Genomic DNA, 19,253 nt, shown 5'->3' on the forward strand with positions numbered 1-19,253 from the left:
TATAACAATAAAAAGACAAGTGCTGCCTGATTCCATTTCTGCATGGGACCTACAGTGTAGAACGGTGCTTGCCAGGGGCTTGAGTGAGTGGGAGATGGGGCGCTACCTCAAAGGGCTAGAGGTTCAGTTCTTGCTAGATGAGGACTTGGGGGGATGAATGATGGCAATGACCGCTAATACCATATGAACTGTACAAACACAACAAAGGCTGAGACAGTAGGCAGTGGACGAGACGCTCTGGCTGCTGGAGTCCCAGGGCCCCGTGCTGCCCACGCTGAAGCCCGCGGTGCTCTGAAGAGGTGAGCAAGTCAGAGGCAGGGGGTCACCCAAGCATGAGCACTCTCATGGAAGAGGCTGAAGGGGGCGGCCCGGCGGAAACAAGCCCACCCCACACCTAGCCCCAAGACTTCCAGACGCCGGAACCCTGAGGCAAATGCCTAAGAGTACACCATCTAACAGATCTGCATCAGGTGGACTAAACTGTGTAGTTTACCACAATAAAACAGTTGGGCAAGGCCTCCTGTCAACTTCCCTCCCGCGGATCTTTTCCAGGAACTCCACAGACTCTTGTCCACGTGGAGCCACATGGGCTTCCCCCACCAGGGACAGGGCAGCTGCAGCAGTGGGCCCCAAGCAGGGCATGCTCTAACCAGGAGAAATTGTCTGACTCTTCCTCATCTGAGACGCAAGACCGGATCCCTAATAGGAATGTGGGATGCTCTCCCGGCCAGACAGGCCAGGAAGAGGGCAACACGGGGTCCGGGCCGTGACTTCCGGCCTGTTAAGGCTGATCAGAAAGCAAGGACTTCTTTCTTCTGTGTGCACATAGATTTCAGAAACAGGAGCAAATGTCAGGATTTAGATACCCAGGGCCCAAACGCTAGCAGTCCTGACCATGGCATGATTTTTATAACTAGTTCTTAGGAGAGATTCAGAACCTAAGTCCGCCCTCTTCTGTAAAGAAATTCTACCCCTTTGGAGGGGCTCCAAAACTGAAGCCTTAAACAGAGGAATCGGATCTAGTCAAATGGCTTCGCAGGCCGAGTGGAGACCTGCAGTTCTAGGAGAGGGAATTAGGCAGCGGGACGCTTCTGTCTCGGGCACAAGGGCTGGGAGACCATCCCCCTGTGGAAAGAGCATGGCAGTGAATCAGGGATCAGCTTTCCAGAGTCAAAGGCCACGACCCAGTTTCAGCCTGGCCAAGGCCTCCTTACATTCTCAAAAACCAACCAACCCAATGGGCCCAGCGCGATGGCGCAGTGGTTAAGGTCCTCGCCTTGCACACCCAGGATCCCATATGGGCACCAGTTCTAATCCCAGTAGCTCCACTTCCCATCCAGCTCCCTGCTTGTGGCCTGGGAAAGCAGTTAAAGACGGCCCAAAGCTTTGGGACCCTGCACCCGCGTGGGAGACCCGAAAGAGGCTCCTGGCTTCGGATCGGCATAGCATCGGCTATTGTGGTCACTTGGGGAGTGAGTCATCGGATGGAAGATCTTCCTCTCTGTCTCTCCTCTCTGTATATCTGCCTTTCCAATAAGAAATTTTAAAAATAAATCTAAAGAAAAAAGCAACCAACCCAAAGGAATCACCTAGTGAAATGCCAAAAGCTGCTTAGGAAAAACCACTGCCTCCATCTGCGATCAAACACAGTTCCTCGTTGAATGAGCATCCTTCATTCTAGGATGAGCTACGAGCAAGGGTCAATGTGGCAAAACACAAAAGCAAGTCTGTGTTAACAGACTCCCCGTCACACAATGCCTTTCACACATCACGTAAGGGGACCTGCTATGTTCAGCAATCAACCTTGAGTCTCCAATGAAAATATGACTGGCTTCAACTTGAGCTTGAGGTAGGGACTGTACTAAATTTAACATCACCAGTAACAAACGGCAGTCACACATCATTTGTTACCACGGAAATTCAACTGGACACCAGGGCCAGGTATCACTACGCAACCTTTGAAATGGCTGAGAGTCACAAGGTTGACCCTGCGGCACAGGGAGGACGCAGAGGGACCTGAACTTAGAATTCCATTTGTGAACTTAACAAATTCCATTTGATGCTTAATATTAAAAATTTTGAGGGCCCGGCGTGGTGGCCTAGTGGCTAAAATTCTCGCCTTGAACACACCAGAATCCCATTTGGGCACTGGTTCTAATCCTGGCAGCTCCACTTCCATCCAGCTCCCTGCTTGTGGCCTGGGAAAGCAGTCCGAGGACGGCCCAAGGCCTTGGGACCCTGCACCCACGTGAGAAACCTGGAGGAGGTTCCTGGCTCCTGGCTTCGGATCAGCATAGCATCGGCCCTTGCGCTCACTTGGGGAGTGAATCATCGGACGGGAGATCTTCCTCTCTGTCTCTCCTCTCTGTATATCCGCCTTTCCAATAAAAATAAAATAAATCTTTAAAAAAAAATGTTGAAATCACACTTGTTTTTTTCATAATAACCATTTCCCCACTTATATGCACAGATTTCAATTCTATTTGCACCAGGGGTCACAGCTGTACCATACCAGGCTAAGCCACAACCTGTGACACTGGCACACTTCTATGGGCTCTGGTTCGAGTCCCAGTAGCTCTGCTTATAGACCAGTTCCCTGCTAATGCTCCTGGGAAAAGCAGCAGGAAGATGTTCCAAAGGCTTTGACCCCTGCAACCCGCCCAGAAGGCTCTGGCTTCGGCTTGACCCAACCGGGACCCTTGGAGCTATCTCAGGAGTGAATCAGCAGATGGAAATTTTCTCCCTGTCTCTCCCTCTCTCCTAACTCTTCCTTTTAAATAAATAAATAAATTGTCTAAGATTTCTTTTACTGAACCAGAGCTCAGATTGGCACCTGGTGGTAGCTTAACCCATGACACAATAGTGGCCCCACACTTGCATAAATGTGTAAACCACAAAATCAAAATTGCACCAAAATGAACATACTACTTAAGTCTACTTTTCCACAGACTGCCAGTGGGACTGGAAACAGTACAAACAGCTTCAAATAAACCTAAGAGTGTCCACAGTACCCAGCCATTCTGATGCCAGCACTTGACCACAAGCAAAGGAGACAGCTGTCCAAAGACGTGTACACAGACTCTGGGCAGTTTTATTAAGTAACTGTCAAAAACAGGAAGCAACCGAGCTGCCCCGCAGGTGAACGGTAACCGAGTTACATGAAATCCACAGGATGGAGTACTACTTGGTAATAAAAACTGTTGGTAGACCCACCGGAGCGGACAGACCACACAGCAATTACGCCAAGTGGGAGAAGGCAGGTGAGACGGGAGTTCCAGACGACACAGACAACAGTAACACAAAGCAACTCTGTGGCTGCCAAGAAGTGGAGCGTGGGGGGGTGGGGGTACCCAAAGGCGACGGGCATGTGGTGAGCCACACCTCGGGGAGGACGTCCAGCTGGCAGTTTTCAAAACGCATCCAACGGCATACTTCAAACACATGTGCAGTCTGTTACACTTTAACGCAAGATTTAAACAGCCCAGGAATCCTCTTAGAAACTTAGTTCTTGATTTTGATTTACAGGCGTTTAACTATGTCGAGATTTTAAAAAAAAATCAGACCATTAAAAGGCTTAAAATAACAAGAGGAAGTTGACTGTAATCTATAAATTCCAAATGAGCTTAATTAAGTGTTCAAATGGGACTGAGCATTAATCAAAGTCCCGTCCAAGGTGAATGTTAAACTTTTCTAGATTCAAATGGGAACGGACAGATTTGCATACTATACTTGGTGGCAAACCTTAAAAGACTGGCCCTTAAAGGATGTTTTAACAAGTTGAGAATCCAGTTTTTCAACAAAAGTAAACATTTGCATAATCTTTCCATGGCTTAAAATTCCAGAGGTAGAGGCAGGGTGTGGCTTCCTAACCTCACTCTGACAAGCCACTCACACGGCCTGAAATTCACCCTCATGGAGCAACCAACGTTAATAAACCACATATTGATAAACCGCACACTGGGCAGATTTGCGCCCAGTGACTGGAAATGGGACAAACAGCTCGCCCCACACACCCTGGCTGATGGGAAGAGGGGTCAGATAGGCGAACAGGGACACGCCATCATTGCCATCCTTGCCGACAAAGCATGACTCAGCACAGCCAGGTCGCGGCATTTTCCCCACAGCCTCAGCCCCAGATGCCTCGTCGCCTGCCGGTCAGGAGGGGAGTTGCCACTGGAGGCGGTGGGTGAAGCATTGCTTCCAGCAGCTTCCAGCCGGCCCCACCCCCTCCCCTGGCCTGCTGGCAAATCAGGAGGGCTGAGTGCCTGCGGATAACAGGAGAGCCAAGAGCTGGTGGTGCTAAAGCACCCGAGGTTCTGCCTTCCTGCAGCAGCAGCCCAGAGCCAGCTCCTCCAGGATCTCCAGGGAGGAGCAGACGGGAGAGAAGGCCACAGCAGAGGTGACAGAGCCTTGGTTACAGTAACCAAGCAAAGCTCCAGGACTCTGCTAGGCCTTGAAATGTAGGAGCCAAAGAATGAACTAGGTCACCTGGGGGCACTTTTCTCAAAGTGTGGGCCGGGAGGCAGGGGGCTGCATGTGGCACATCAGAGGCCAGCATCCCATATGGCCGCTCCCATTCCCACCTGGCTTCCCGCTGCCGCGCCTGGACAAGCAGCAGAAGGTGCCCCCGGGAGACCCAGATGAAGCTCCAGGCTTTTCGGCTTTGGCTTGGCCCAGTGGGCATTCGGGGGAAGTGAATCAGTGGATGGAAAATCTTTCTCCCTCTCTGTCATTCAGCCTTTCAAACAAATATATCCTTGGGGGGCAGGGGGATGAGAAGGAACGAAGACGCTCCCCCCCCCCAGAGCAGCATCTCGGATTCTGTCACAGCCTTCTCCAGGCTGCAGTGTGTCCAACGCCGTAAATGAGGTGGTTTATGAAGACTTCCCCCCTCAAACAGGCAAATGAGAGAAAGAGCATTCACCTCTATCCATCAGAGAGAAGCGGCCAAAGCAGGGAGAAAACGCTCCTCGCGGCACCCAGCGTCTGCTGTGGCCCAGCTTCTCTGAGAACATGCCATCACAGGGTGAGAACTACCCAGGACAAGAGCACCACGGGGAAGCCCACGCGGGAGGCCAACTCACAGGTTCCGATGTGTCCCCTAGGAAAAGGTCCCCACGCAACGGGTGGAAAAGCAGACTCAGCACTCTGCAAAGGACCCCCTCCGACAGCTCTGAGCTGAAAGTTGTCCTGGGGTCACAGGGGAAAGCCCCTGGCCGGGACGTCCACCCAGTCCTGCGGCAGCAGAAGGTCCAGGGCTGGCAGAGCCCAGCCACCTGCAGTCGGTTGGGAGGGGGCCTCAGAGGGAGGAAGGCCTTAAAGGGGGCAGGGGCGCAGTTGTACAGGACACTGCTGGCCAAGCACCAGACAGAGGTCCTCAGGGACAAGGCCATCTCACTCCCTCGCTGTTGTGACTGTCAGAGGCTGGAAGCCAACACGTCAAGTGCCTCTACGGCCAGCTGTCCAGGTCACCCTTCGTGCCACAACCACCTTCTGCCCCAAGCCCCTCACTGCCCAGCTTCCTGCTCCACACAAGCCAAAAAGAAGGGGTCCTCTCCAGCCCCGTGCCACAAGCCACACCGCCTGCTAGGGCTGGCCGGCTGCCAAGAGGAGCGTCCGGGAACTAGACATCATTTTCCTTAAAAAAAAAAAAAAAGACAACTCAGAGAAACCAAGCTCAGATGGGTTTGATCCAGAAATCAGAGCTTGGCCTTTTGCTCTGACTGCTCTCAAGTCTGACCCAGCGATGACGCGGCTGGCACCCGCGGCTGGCACCCACGGCGGCTTCCACCCCCGGCCCCACGCAGCCCCCGGCCCGGATGAGGCAGGTACTCCACTTACCCCGAGTGTTTTTGCAAGCACTTCAGAAGGCAGACGCTACCTGAAGCTAAAGGGGGAAAAAAGAAAATGTGTTATCCTCGGTTCTCCAAGGCATCCCCCAGGGAGACCAAGAGGGGCAGCTCAGTGCAGGGGAGGGGCTGGACGCCACAGGCAGGTGCAGGCTCTGGGATCTGCCTGTTCGAGCTCCACCTCTGGCAACTCTGCCACCACACCCAGAACCCTCAGAGCCACGTTCCTCAGCTGGAAAACACTAGGACTACCCGCCTCATGGGGCCCTGAGAAGCACCTGCTGGGCTAACACGCACGACGTGGCCCCAAACCTGGCCCCTGTGGAACTGTGAACAATCGTTTTCTGGCTCACCCCCATGCCACTCCAGAATGTTCCTCTTTGAAAGGCCAAAGCCTTGTCAGATAGCTCAAGCCACTCGTCAATAAGCAGCCAAACGGAAACACGGAGCTAGCACAGAAACTGGTGACGTCAGGAGATGACGTCAAGGTACTGCTGAATGTTGGGGACATGCAGCTTAATAAAATATTTGTTGATGGCATGTTTCGCATCAGGAACTAGAGCAGAACAGCACAGACTCCTGCCCGCAGACATGCCAGAAACACACTGTCCGGAGCTGCCAACTGACAGGCCCAAACCAACGACCCCAGCAAGGCAGCAGGCATCCTAGCCGGAACTCGAGCCTGCTGCCTGAGGCCAGTCCCAGCCTCGCCGCTGGCTGTCCAGCTGCATGGCTCCAGGCACGCTGTCTCACCACTTAGCTCTCAAAGGCCACCTAGCAGCCCCCTTGGCAAGGGCTGCTGTGGAAGCCACAGGAGATAACATCAGGCACCAATGGGGATGGCAAGGTCCAGGCCAGCAGTGCCAATGCACATGCCCATTAAGACTGGCTTTCGCCATTCGGGGCAACCACTGGCAGTGACTCCGTGGCGTCATGTGAAAATACAGCTCCCCTTCTGTGAAGCTGGGCAAAAGTTTGTAAGGGAAAGCCCTGTATCTTGGGGGGTAACCTTATTTTCATGGGATCAGAGAAGGGGAAAGGCTCCAAGGAAGCCTGGGCCGTGGGGACCCAGAGGAGGGACAGCACCATGCGACTCTGGGAATGTGCATGGTCTCCAAAGGCGGAAGCAGCTGCCGGGGCAAGGGGAAGGCAGAACGAGCCCCTGAGGTGGCTCACAGTATACTGAGCAGTGACTTCTCCCTCCAGGTTCTCCCCACCCTCTACCATCACACCCCACATTCACAACCAAGCCTGGAGCACTGGGGACTGACAGCCACTCCAACCCAGCCAACGTTCCAGTGCAAAATAGGGCCTCAAATGAAACGCTCGCAGATCCTCCTGGAATGCAAGGAGCAGGGAGGAGTCTGTTCAGAGCGGCTAGGATGGGGACAGGCACCATGGTGCTAAGTCACTGACTACAATGTTGGCATCCATATGGGCCCAGTTTGAGTCCCAGCTACTCCACTTCTGATCCAGCTCCCTGCCAATGTGCCTAGGAAAGCAGCGGAGGATGACTCGAGGGCATGGGTCCCTGCCACCTACCCAGATGAAGCCACGGCCTGGCCCAGCCTCGGCCATCTGGGGGTTGATTAGGTGGGTGGAAGATGGACTCCCTTCTTGTTGTAACTCTGGCTTCAAGTAAACAAATAACTATTTTTAGAAAGAAAGGGGGAAGGGAGAAAGGAAAAGAAAGGGCTGACCTGGGCGAGGCAGCCAGCTCACGTGGAAGATTCTGGACCAAAATGTGGGTAGACTCAGGGCTACGCACGCTCGCCCCGACTCACTGCCCTCCTGTCACTCCAAACATTCCACATTCCCCAGCTTGTACCCTTCCCTCACTGGCATCCACACTTGAGCCATTTTATACATTCACTGTGTCCTCACTGTTGTGCCAGGCATGGTGAAGACCAGGGGAGAAGGGCACAAAAATTACCCCTTGGAATGAGAGTGGGACGGGGGTCAAGGCTTGCCCCATCCTGGTGCCCTCTGCGCACTGGATGGCGAGGACGGGCACTGGCACAGCGCTGGGGGGTGAGGAGACAGGGAGAAAGCAGGGCAGACTGTGGGCGCCCTGCAGGCAGGCGAGGCCCTGTGAGCCCTGCTCCAACAGGCAGAGACCAGCCAGATGGTGGCATGTTCCCATAGCCAGACGGAGGGGACAACGCAGGTGGGGTAACCCTGGCTGGCAGCCCCAAGGAACTCAAACAGGCACTGAGCAGCCGTGGGGCGCGAGGCCCCTTCTAGCAGGACAAGGCTTGGAACACCATATGGACACGCGGAAGCTCGCCCAAACCCAAAGGGAGCCGACCCTAACAGGCTGCTGCTGGGCCCAGCTGGCTGGGAACCATCCCACCTCCTCACCTGGGCCTGCCTCGCAGCACAGCTCCTTACCCACACCTGCTCACGCCTCCCATCCCACAGCTCCTTCCCCCAGGTTCTCCTTGCTCCTTCCTCTGGCACCTTCCAGTCTCTTAAAACTTCCCTCTCACGGGGTACCCAGTAACAATTTCTTCTGTTCTTCTGTCTTTTGGTTTTTGGCTGTTACAACTGTTACCGCCCGTGGCATCAAAAAGAAGTTCATGACTCCTCCTCCAGGAAGCCGCCTCCCAATCCACCCCCTTCCAGCCCAGGGGCTTCCCTCCCTTGCTGCAGTGCTGGCTAGCCCCGTGTGTCTTCTTCCTCCATCCCTGCCCACGGCCCACCAGCCGCTTAGCTGGTATTTATTTTTCTCTTCCCCAACCAGTCTGTCAGCAATTCTAGACCAAAGATTAACTCCCCACCACCCACATGGTCTCTCAGCACCCAGTCCGGGGCTCTGCACGTGACAAGGGCTGTGCCAAAGAGTTCAGGTGTAAAAATGGGGCAGGGTCGTTGCGCATCAAGAAAAACACCGGGCACACCCCAGCTCAGCAAAGATGGGAATCACGTAAGGAACAGGTGACCCCAGGGGCAAGTGCCATGCTCCGCGAACCTCCGTAGTTCTCAGAATGGGGAGGTGCGGTGGAGGTTACCAGCCCCCGCACACGTGGAACACGGCCATCAGAAGGAGCATTCGTGAAATCTGCCCCTGGTCAGGCACCCGGCCCTTGGCTGAATTCCATCGTCTGTGTGGGATGAGGAAAGAGCTCTCCAGAGGCAAAAAGAACTTGTTCCAAGTACACAGGGCAAGTCACGCTGGGAGCCACCTGCCCCGCAAGGGCCTCCGCGCCAGGTGCCTCCATGCACTTTGCAAACTTCTAGAAGCTCTGCAAGTTAACGGGCCTGGGCTAGGCGCCCGCCACCTGCCACCTGGGCGGCCTCGGGCACCCAAAGGGCACGGAGACCACCCCAGTCCCCGTGAACCCTGACCCTGCACCTGCGTCTTTTAAGTGCCACCCCTCGACAGGCTGGGGAGGGCAGACGGGAGGGGGACCCCATGATGGTGATGTCTTAGGGCTCCGTGCCTCAGTTTGTCCATCTGCAGAATGGCTTGGCGAGGGGCCCACACCCGCGGGGTGCCCGCCCCAGGGATGCTCGCGGGGTGCGCGGGAGGGGCGGCGAACGTGGCCCGCGCCGCGCCGCGTCGTGTCGCGCTGCACATTGCCGCCGCCGCCTCGGCGCGTCCGACCCTTACATAAGCATCCCTCACGGCGGCCGCGCCGGCGCACGCCCACCCGCCCCGACCGGCGTGCCGCAGGCAGAGGAAGACGCGGAGCGCCGCCGCGGACACTCACCTCCTCGCCGCCGCCGCCTCCACAGCCGCTGCCTCCCCTGACAGGGAACAGCTGCGGTCTCCGCGCAACCGAACTTGCTGCAGCCGCGGCCCCGCCCCCTCCGACTTCCGATTGGCCCCGGCAGCCCAGCCCCTCCTGCTATTGGACGGAGCGCTCCGCCACTCACCGCTCCCCCTACTCGGAACTCCTCCCAAGGCCCGCCTACCCTTCGCGTTTAAGCCTTGGCGCCCCACGTCAGCCCCGCCCCCGGCGTCCCCGGCGGGCGTCCGGATTGGTGGCGAGGCGAGGAAGAGCCCGCCCCCGGGCGCGCCCCCGCCTACGCCCTCGGCCGTGGAGCCTCACGTGGGCCGCCGAGCCCAGGCCGTGGCCTGCCATAGGCGGAAGTGGCGGGGTTCTGGGGCGCCGGGATTGGCTGTCTGCGGGGGTGGGGACGCGCGATTCATTCACCCCGGGGCAGCACGTGGCTCCCCGAGCCGCAAGCACAACACAGGCGCCGGGGGTCGGGCGGCCCGGGCCGGGAGCGGAGGGCCAGGCGCGCGGCTACCGCCGGGCTGGCGCGGGAACGTTCGAGAACACCAGGAGGAACGGGGAAGCGTTCCCGGGACTGTCCTCTGGCGGCCGCGTCGTGAGGTGAGGCGGCCCCCGAGCTCTTCTCGGTGTGACCTTGGGGCAGCCGCATGGCCTCTCGGATCCTGAGGGCCTCAGGTGCCCGGTCCGCAGGGAGGAGAGAGCAGCTCCGTGCCAAGACCAACGCAAACGCTTGTCTCTCCGTGAGCAGAAAACAGTAAAATACATGGCATCCGGCAGGTGGCCAGGGGCGAGCAGATCGCTCGCTTCCTGACAGCTGCACCGGGACCTGGAGAAACGTCTTGTTGGCTGTCCACCTCCCCTACTCAGATCTGCCCCGCCACCCTCCAACAATGATAGGAGCAGAGATTAAAACCCCGATTCTCGCCGGAGGACATTGTAAAGAGTGAAGTACCCAGAAAGACAAGCACTGCGCGTGCTCCCTAATTTAAAGACTTCTCTTTTATTTAAAAGGCAGATTTTACAGAGCGGAAAGGAGAGACAGATTCCTCACATGGCGCCAACAGCCGGAGCTGGGCTAGTTTGAAGCCAGCAGGTCTCTCCCACGTGGGTGCAGGGTCCCAAGACCTTGGGCCATCCTCTGCTGCTTTCCCAGGCCTCAAGCGGAGAGCTGGATGGGAAGTGGAGCTGCCGGGATTAGAACCGGTGTCCATAGGAGATGCTGCCACTGCAGAGGATCAGTCTATTGCATCACTGCATTAGCTCCATTCTTCCTAAAGACTAAATAATAATAATAAATGCCTGTATGTTAGCTTCATGTCAGATAATAATGCGATGTGCAGTATCTTCAAGTCCAAAGACTGCCCCACAGCTTTTGTTAGGCAGGAAGAAGGGAAACGTGGTACAGCTGGTTAACTCGCATCCCACAGGAATACCAGTCCAGCTGATCCAGCTCCCTGGGAAAGCAGCAGAGGATGGCCCAAGTCTCCCGGCCTTGGCCGTCTGGGAAGTGAGGTAGCAAGTGGGAGATCTCTTTCTTTTTAGCTCAAGTCATGTGACTTGGGGCCGGTTCCTTCTTCACAGACTGACTTTCCTGGTTCAAAGGGCTGGAATTCACCGACACACAGTCTAGAATTCCAACTGCTTCACGCCCACCTCATGAGCCCATCACTCAGCTGTGTGTTTGTGTATGTGACAGGTCTCTGTATCCTACAGAAAGGGTGCGGCCTTGTCTGAGGACTGGCCATGCGCCAGAAGCTGTGAGTGAAGCAGCAGGGTCTGTCCCTGTGGATTCTCGCGGGCCTGGGGCACGGGATAAGCAGCCCAGAGGACTGTCATATCAATAGCAGTGAACATGAACCAAGTGGATCCAGAATTGAGGCAATGTTAATTTTGAACAGTCAACTACAGCACGGACACATTCAAATAAGCAAACAAGATGCCCACCCTTCCATGCGTGGTCCAGAGACAGCAAAGTGCCCAGCACAGCCCAAGGGGGAAGCAGTTCCACCCTGTGGCTGGGGGAAAAAGAAAAAGGGCATTCTTCCATGCAAACTTCTGTACCAGGAGTGACAACCTGCTTGGGGACAGAGCGCCTGTGGGAAACATGGGACTCCCATGTCCCATGGGAATGGTGGCTATGCTCCCATGCATATTAACCGTTGTTCCTCAGGCCACTTCCACAGCCTCCGGGGAACTGGGTTCTCTCCGCTGTCCTCCCCTCGCTCTAGACAGTGTTAGGTCACCCGCAAAGACGATAACGCACATTGGTGTTGACAGACAAGTAGGAATCAGACGTCCCTGCCGGTGGAACTCTCCCAAAGCTGGCAACGGCTGAAACTAAACCGATTCCTGGATCCACACTGCCCCCCCCGCCCAGATAAATCTGGAAGGGGCCCAGGAATCTTTTTATTGACTCTTATGCCAGAGGCCAGCTCCAGACAAGTTCAGAGCTCGAGAAGGGTGCGAAGAGTCGGAGATAAAGAAAGACACGGACACTGTCTCTTGGTGCCCTGTTGCAACAGCTCAAGAAGAAGCTGTCCTTTTTATTTACTCAGACACATCACAGGCCTCTGCACAATTGTTTGATCGTTCTATTTTTACTTCATGACTAAGTGGGTATGCACAGATGTTTGATTATTTTATTTTTTACTTCATGTTCAACCAGGTGCTCTTAAAGATAATTCTGTAAGTTACCATAATCGTTTTCTTCAAAGCAAGCCGTTATTCATTCTTCAGTAGTGGGCATTGGGTGACAGCCAGGACTCCAAGGCCAAGGCGCACGCGATTACCGACTAAATAGTAATACAATCCTACTACATTTCTATTTCCACAAGTTGCCCATCATTTAATAGGAGAAATATGTTACAAGGGGAAAAACGTAAAAATCCAAGACAAAAGTTTCAAATATTAGATCCCCCCCTCCCAATTACAGGCTCTATAACCCTATAAACAAATAATAATCAAAAGTATATCTCTATGATATTAATAAAATAATTCCTCTAGTTAAAAAAGTATAAAAACAGCTAAAACAGCTACATTTTCTATGCTCTAAAGAATTGCAGATGGGTGCCAGGCCGGGTCCATCTCCATGCTCAGAGCCCTGATTCCAGCCACCGTGTACATGGCCTGGTGCAAACTCTGGGGTTTTGGTTCTTTGAATTGCTGCTTAGGTAGCTCCATGTTGAGGCCACTGTGCTTCTAGGACGTGAATCAATCCTAAAGATTCCCAATGACAGAGTAAGTTTTTGTTTGAAAGTAAGTGAGGGTAATGAGACCTGGTAGGTGGGAGGAGAGGGACCAGTTGATCTTTATGGATAAGACTGATATAAAAACCTCTTTTGAATCCTGTGTAGAACTTGTAATCACTGAACAATACTGACCACCGAACACCAGTTCATGCAAAAGCTAAGACTTGGGGCTTGTCTAGCAGGATCATATCCTGTTACCTGACATGATGATGGATCAGGAGACAGGTCACATTAGGCAGGGACATGACATTAACTAGCACACAAGAGAACCATATCCAGGGGTAGATTCTGTGAAGGATGTGTGGGCCAAACCCTGTGGAAATACTAGCCCCACTGGTTAGCTCAAGAGTTGGGGTGGTGGTGGACTAAGCTAGGTGTGACCATGGAGTCTGCAATCACTCACAGGTAAAGGAACCAACAACGGTCTGGACTGGTCAAGGCAGCAGCACCCGAATGAGCATCCTGAATAGGGTGTGGGGTGGGCCAGGCTGCAACGTTCACCAGCTCATACAAGGCCAAATGGAAGACAATGCCAGACACTGGCCTAAAACCCAATGGCACGTATGAGAACTGGAGCTGGGTGCCAGAGTCCAGCTCCAGCTGAGTTCGGAGCTCGGGAAGGGTGCGTGGAGTCGGTGATAAAGAAAGACACAGACACTTGGTGCGTTCTCACTGCCTCTCCGCTCAAGAAGAAGCTGTCCCTTTTTATTTACTTGGACACATCACAAGCCTCTGCACAAACATTTGATTTTTTATCTTTAACTTTAGAACTAAGCCAGCATGCACAGATGTTCAATTAATTTTTACTTCCTGGTCAACCAGGTGCTCTCAAAGATAATTCTGTAAGTTACTATAATCAGCTTCTTAAAGCAAGCCATTATTCATTTTTCAGAAGTGGCCATTAGGTGACAGCCAGAACTCCAAGGCCAAGGCACAGATGGTTACCTGCTAATCAGCGAAACATTCCTACTACATTTTATTTTCACAACTTTATCTATCACATAATGGGAGAATTACATCAAAAGAGAAAAAACATAAGGATCTAAGACAAAAAGTTTCAAACATTAAATCCCCCTACAACTGCAGGCTCTACAGCCTCATAAGCAATCAAACAATAATCAAAAGTATATCTCTGTGATGTTTTAAAAAATCGCCCTATACTATCTCTCGTTAAAAATTATGAAAGTGGCTAAAGCAGCTACATTTTCTATGCTCTAAAGAGTTGCAAGGACAGGCTAACCTTTAAGGTCACAGCAACTATATTTTTGCCATAGCAGTTTCAGCTCATACTCCCATCACTTCCATTAGTTTGTAAGATTCTTGTTAAGCCGTTTCCCAGAAGGCATGCTATATGTCTGGGCCCGATTTCAGGGCACTGGGTAGGCACACAATAAGGTGTCCAGAAATGGCATGGGTTTAATTGTACTCCTGTGTGCAGTTAAAGGCCCACTCACCAAGACATCAATAACATTAACTCTTAAACTTACAGTAGTTGCCAAAGCCATCTCACAGGGGAAAACAATGCCTCAATAGATTACAGAATTCTTAGTGGGGTACTCGAGTGTCCATGTAAACAGGGGGTAAGACTGCATCAAGGTGGTCAGAGAGATATCCGCCGGGCCCTGCCAAACAGCTGGAAGCTCCCCAGGCCCTGCCAAGCAGGGAGCTGTTCTCTTCACACCCTCGTGTCATCCACACCTACTGCACGGACCCCAGCAGCTGGGAGTGGATCAAGTTGAGGAACTTGGAAAACTCCCCTGGCAGGTCATAGCTCCCACCGGTCAACCCCATGGTCCCATAGCTCCCATGGTCCAGACCTTGGGGTCAGATAAGCTGGACAAAGTAGCTACAGTGGCTGCCTCGTGTGTAGATTGGTAATGGAATGGGGTAGACCGGATAGGACTGAACAAACCTAAGCTCACAAGTAAAATTAGAAATAAGGATGGAGCACAGGTCATGCCGAGCTAGGCTCTTGCACCTACGGGTCGTGTGAGCCAGGAACGCTAAGCCACAGTGTCTAAGGCAGGGGCCGGGACAGGTGAGGGGCTGTGCCAAGCTGAGTCAGAGCAACCACTGGCATGCGCATGATCTATGGCTGGGAACAAGCCCAGTTGGGGAACTAAGGGGACACCCTAGCTGGATGGAGGTTCCCACCAAGGAGCACGGGGCTGGAATGGGGGTTGTGTTCTTAGTCTCCCTTGGCACAAATGTGGACTGGGATTGGACACACCAAGCCAGGCTAGACTCCAACACCATCTGGTGCTCTGGAGGACCAGGCTAGATGTGGGATGGACTAGGCTAGGTCTCAGCCCCTACTGAACCATGTATGAGCTGTATGGGGTTATGGAAGAGCCAAGACTGGGCTGAAACACCCAACAGTAAGAACCAGATTGGGTTGAAGGCCAGTCAGGAAAGGCCACTGTTCCTACTAGGTCAGGAGGTGAACTGAGTAAGACTGGCTCATGGACCCCTTGGTATGCACAAAATCTGGCATTGGGAGAGGTTCTGACAGAGGAGCCCGGCCAACTCCTCTGGCAGGACACAGACGCGGCAAGTAAGCACGAGAAGCATGATAGGAAACAGCCCAGACCAGGCCATGGAAAGTTTCCCACTGGCATACACTTGGCATGGGTTGGGGGCAGACCAGGCTGAACCAGTTCACATCAGCCGCTGGCGAATCCAAGCACCAGAACAGACTGTGGGGAGATCTGGGGCTGGGGAAGCTTGGCTATGCTCCTTGGAGGACACAGCGGGTGGTGAGGTTGCACAGGTGGGTTCATCCCTAGGCTTGGGTACCAGCAGCGGGGTGTCGAGTCCGAGGGGCCTTGGCCTGGCAGCCCAGGGGTTCTCACGGCTCCTTACAGCTGTAGGCTTTCTGGAAAGGTCTTGGGGTTTTTCCAGCTCTCTGCCCTGCCTACCTTGTCACACTTGCAATCACCTCCATGAGAGTTGTGTTTTCCAACATAGTAAGTAGGAAATAAAAGGTGTACCAGAGAAAGAATGCACCGAACTAGTGGGCGGAAGATTACTTCTCTCTCTAACAAAATGAAATAAACCAAGTAACCTAACAAAACTACTGGCGAAAATGAGACTTCCCAGAGCCTGAGAGGACATCACATCAAAGGCAGAAAGGAAGGACTCCACCCCCCCACACCCCCGTTCAAGTCCCGGCACCTGCAACTCCCATCCAGCTCCCTGTTAATGAGCCTGGAAAAGTAGCAGAAGATGCCCGAGTGTTTGGGCCCCTGAATCCACATGGGGGACCAGAAAGAAGGTTCTGTCTGCCTCCTGCGGCCTGACCCATCCCTGGCCCTTGTGCCCACTGGGAGAGAGAACCAACAGATGGGGGAAGATCTCTCTCTCTCTCTTTCTCTCCTTGTAACTCTGCCATTCAAATAAATAAATAAATCTTTAAAATTTAAAATAAAAGGCAGGATGGAGCAGGGAGGGGAAGATCAAAGTGACAAGAGTTTGTAAAAAGTCGGGCAAGGAGGAGTGGATTGGAGAGGGTGGGGAACAAGTCAGTGGCCAGGAAAGGGAAGGGCGTGGGCGGAGGGCATCACTTGAGTCCACAGTCACTTCAGGGCGCGCTGTGAAATCTGCGTGAATTCCCCGGTCCCAGCGGCTTCCTTGACCAGCGACAAGTGCGTGGTGAGGACAGACCCCAAAGCGCTCGATTTTCCAGTGGCAGGTGCTGAGCTACAGAGTGTCCATGGTGTCATGGAAGTCCAAGGAAGGGCCCTTCTCCTTGGAGGGCTTCCTGGAGAAGGCAGGACCTGAGCTCAACCTTAAGATAGATGACTGATAAATAGGCGATAGAAACAGAGTTTATCAGGTGACTAGATCAAAGGGCCCCTGCCAAGGGACACTGACCGAGCCTGGACAAGGGAACACACGGACTGGGGCGACCTTTTGGCCGGCAGCAGTGAGGCCGGATCCTGGGGGGGCTTCGCCATGAGGAAGGCCGGAAGGCAACAAGCAAGCACCTGGGGGTCCTGAGGGGTGCCGGCAAAGCCCCGGACCCCTCAGAACACAGTCCCTGTGAGCCCAGCCCAGCTGGGTAGCTGCCCTGGTCCTAAAGTTCATGGGCATTCCAGCTGCCCCAGATCTTCCTTCCAGAGTGGGGAGGTGTTTATCTTGATTAACCAAATTCTGGCAGCAAGCGCTTCAGTGAGCCCAACTGGGGAGAGCCGCATGGGAAACCGAGGGTGGAAAGGCGGGGCACGGTGCCAAGCCCCTGAGAACATATTCAGGGTGTGAGCCAGCAGTGCAGAATCATGTGTGTGCTTGTGAGTGGACATGCCTGTATGTGTGCAGATGTGTCTGTACGTGTGTATGAGGACATTTCTCTCTTCCTCCCCTGACCCCAGGCCCCCAGGGGTGCAGGCCACTCCTAGAGCTCATGGGGCGTCACCACCGCTAGGCCGCGCCAGCTGGTGTCGCTGCGCCTGCGGTGACACTGAGCTGAGGTGATTCCCTGGGTCCCAGGAGGACCACACCTGCGGGGGCTGAGTTAACAGAGCAGAGGTTGGGTCGCAGCACGCCCTAGCCCTGAACGTTCAAGTACTGTGAAAACTGTGCCACTGTTCATGGCACACAGCGGCCACTCAGGACAGGGTGGCCTCCTTCCCAGCTCCCCCGCCCCGTGCAGCCCCAGATCCCTCCGATCCTGCTGTCTCCCACCTCCAGGGACTGTCCAGCACTCCAGCCTCCGCCTGCTGTGGTCATGCAGGCTAGATGGTTCCACTGGGCCTGTGCAGCCACACCACGGTTTCCACACATGGTTACCGACTCCCACCTGCCACAGTGGGCCGCCGTCTCGCGCCTCTCTGCCCATGAGATTCGCCTGCTTGTCCCCAGGAAGCAAAGGAAGGAACTACTAGCTACCCCTAAGCAAGAGCCCCCAGTTTTATTGGGGTGACACCAAAGCTCTTGCCTATCAACTCAGCCTCCTGGCTCCACCTGGCCTGGGACTGCCCTCTCCTGCCACAGTGCCCACTTGCCCAAGACCTGTGTCCTCCTTTCCACAGCCCCACCCCTTTGCCAAGTCCCCACCCTGCAGCTGCCCGTGAGGTGGGGCAAGGAGGGGAAGAGACGCCGCGCCTTCAGCTGCTCCAGCCTTGCTGTGTGAGGGGGGCAGGGATGCTGTGCCCATTTGACAGGTGTGGACACAGAAGCTCAGAGAAAGGGAACAATATAGCTCCTGGTTACATGACTGTCAGAGGTCAAACCAGAACTGGACTAGCAGCCCCGAGCGCTGGGCTGTGCTTCTTTCCTTCCACCAGCCTACCTGGGCCACACCAGCTAAGGGGAACACAAGAATGGGTGTAGTTTGGCCTGCGCATGCCAGGGTCAGAGTCCTCGAGGGCGTGAGGACCATGACTCGCAGCGAACCCAGGAGTTCCCCCAAGACCCAGAGGGCCGGGATGTCACTGTGCAGACCCGTCGTCTCAGCCCCATGCAGACGGCTCACCCTGTGGCCCAACAGGGAGTATGGGTTTCTGCTTGGTTGTTTGTTTAAAAGGTTTATGTATTTGCCATTTAAAAGGCAGATTTTTTTAAAGTACTTATTTATTATTGGACAAGCAGATATACAGAGGGGAAGGAGAGACAGAGAGGAAGATCTTCCGTCCAATGGTTCACTACCCAGATGACCTCAACAGGTGCTGAGCCGATCTGAAGCCTGGAGCCAGGAGCTTCTTCCGGGTCTCCCACGCGGGTGCAGGGTCCCAAGCCTTTGGGCCGTCCTTGACTACTTTCCCGGGCCACAAGCAGGGAGCTGGATGGGAAGTGGAGCAGCCACAAGGCCACCATACCAGGCCCTCCCATAACTTAAATATTTGGCCTTTTAATAGTGTCTTTCAGTTCTTGAATACTTTTTTTTTTTTAAGCTTGACCCAGCTCTGCTTCCAACTTTTTGTTTGTTTCCTCCTGGTAACAGGAAATATCTTCTAATTCTGAGATTCTTTCTTCTGTCTCCTTCATTCTATTTTGGAGACTCTCCACTGCACTTTTAATTTGCTTCCCTGTATTCTTCATTTCTGATAGATCAGCTTTCATTTGATTCATTTCCTGTGTGATATATTCCTTAAATTCCTTGAATGACTGTTTTATGTACTTCTCATTGTTGACAAGAAGTTTTTTTTTTTTTTAAAGATTTTTTTTTTTTTTCATTGGAAAGGCGGATAGACAGAGAGGAGAGACAGAGAGGAAGATCTTCCGTCCGATGATTCACTCCCCAAGTGAGCGCAACGGGCCGATACTATGCCGATCCGAAGCCAGGAGCCTCTTCCGGGTCTCCCACGCAGGTGCAGGTTCCCAAAGCTTTGGGCCGTCCTCGACTGCTTTCCCAGGCCACAGGCAGGGAGCTGGACGGGAAGCAGGGAGCTGGATGGGAAGCGGGGCTGCCGGGA

At 54.0% G+C, this 19,253-nt stretch overlaps 1 protein-coding gene across 1 annotated transcript in view; it reads right to left on the minus strand.

Annotated features, from left to right (window-relative positions):
* The window catches only part of PC (pyruvate carboxylase), an 88,737-nt gene extending 79,139 nt beyond the window's left edge, over positions 1-9,598 (minus strand). Inside the window, exons 1-2 of the mRNA XM_040970884.1 lie at positions 9,563-9,598; positions 5,842-5,887 (exon numbers count right to left, since the gene is read on the minus strand). The gene's annotated coding sequence lies outside the window, so the exon portion shown is untranslated. The remainder of the gene's footprint in view (positions 1-5,841; positions 5,888-9,562) is intronic.
* Positions 9,599-19,253: the final 9,655 nt, after the last annotated feature.

This window comes from Ochotona curzoniae, unplaced genomic scaffold (assembly GCF_017591425.1).
Source record: "Ochotona curzoniae isolate NIBS_2020 unplaced genomic scaffold, NIBS_Ocur_1.0 scaffold_4937, whole genome shotgun sequence".
NCBI lineage: Eukaryota > Metazoa > Chordata > Mammalia > Lagomorpha > Ochotonidae > Ochotona > Ochotona curzoniae.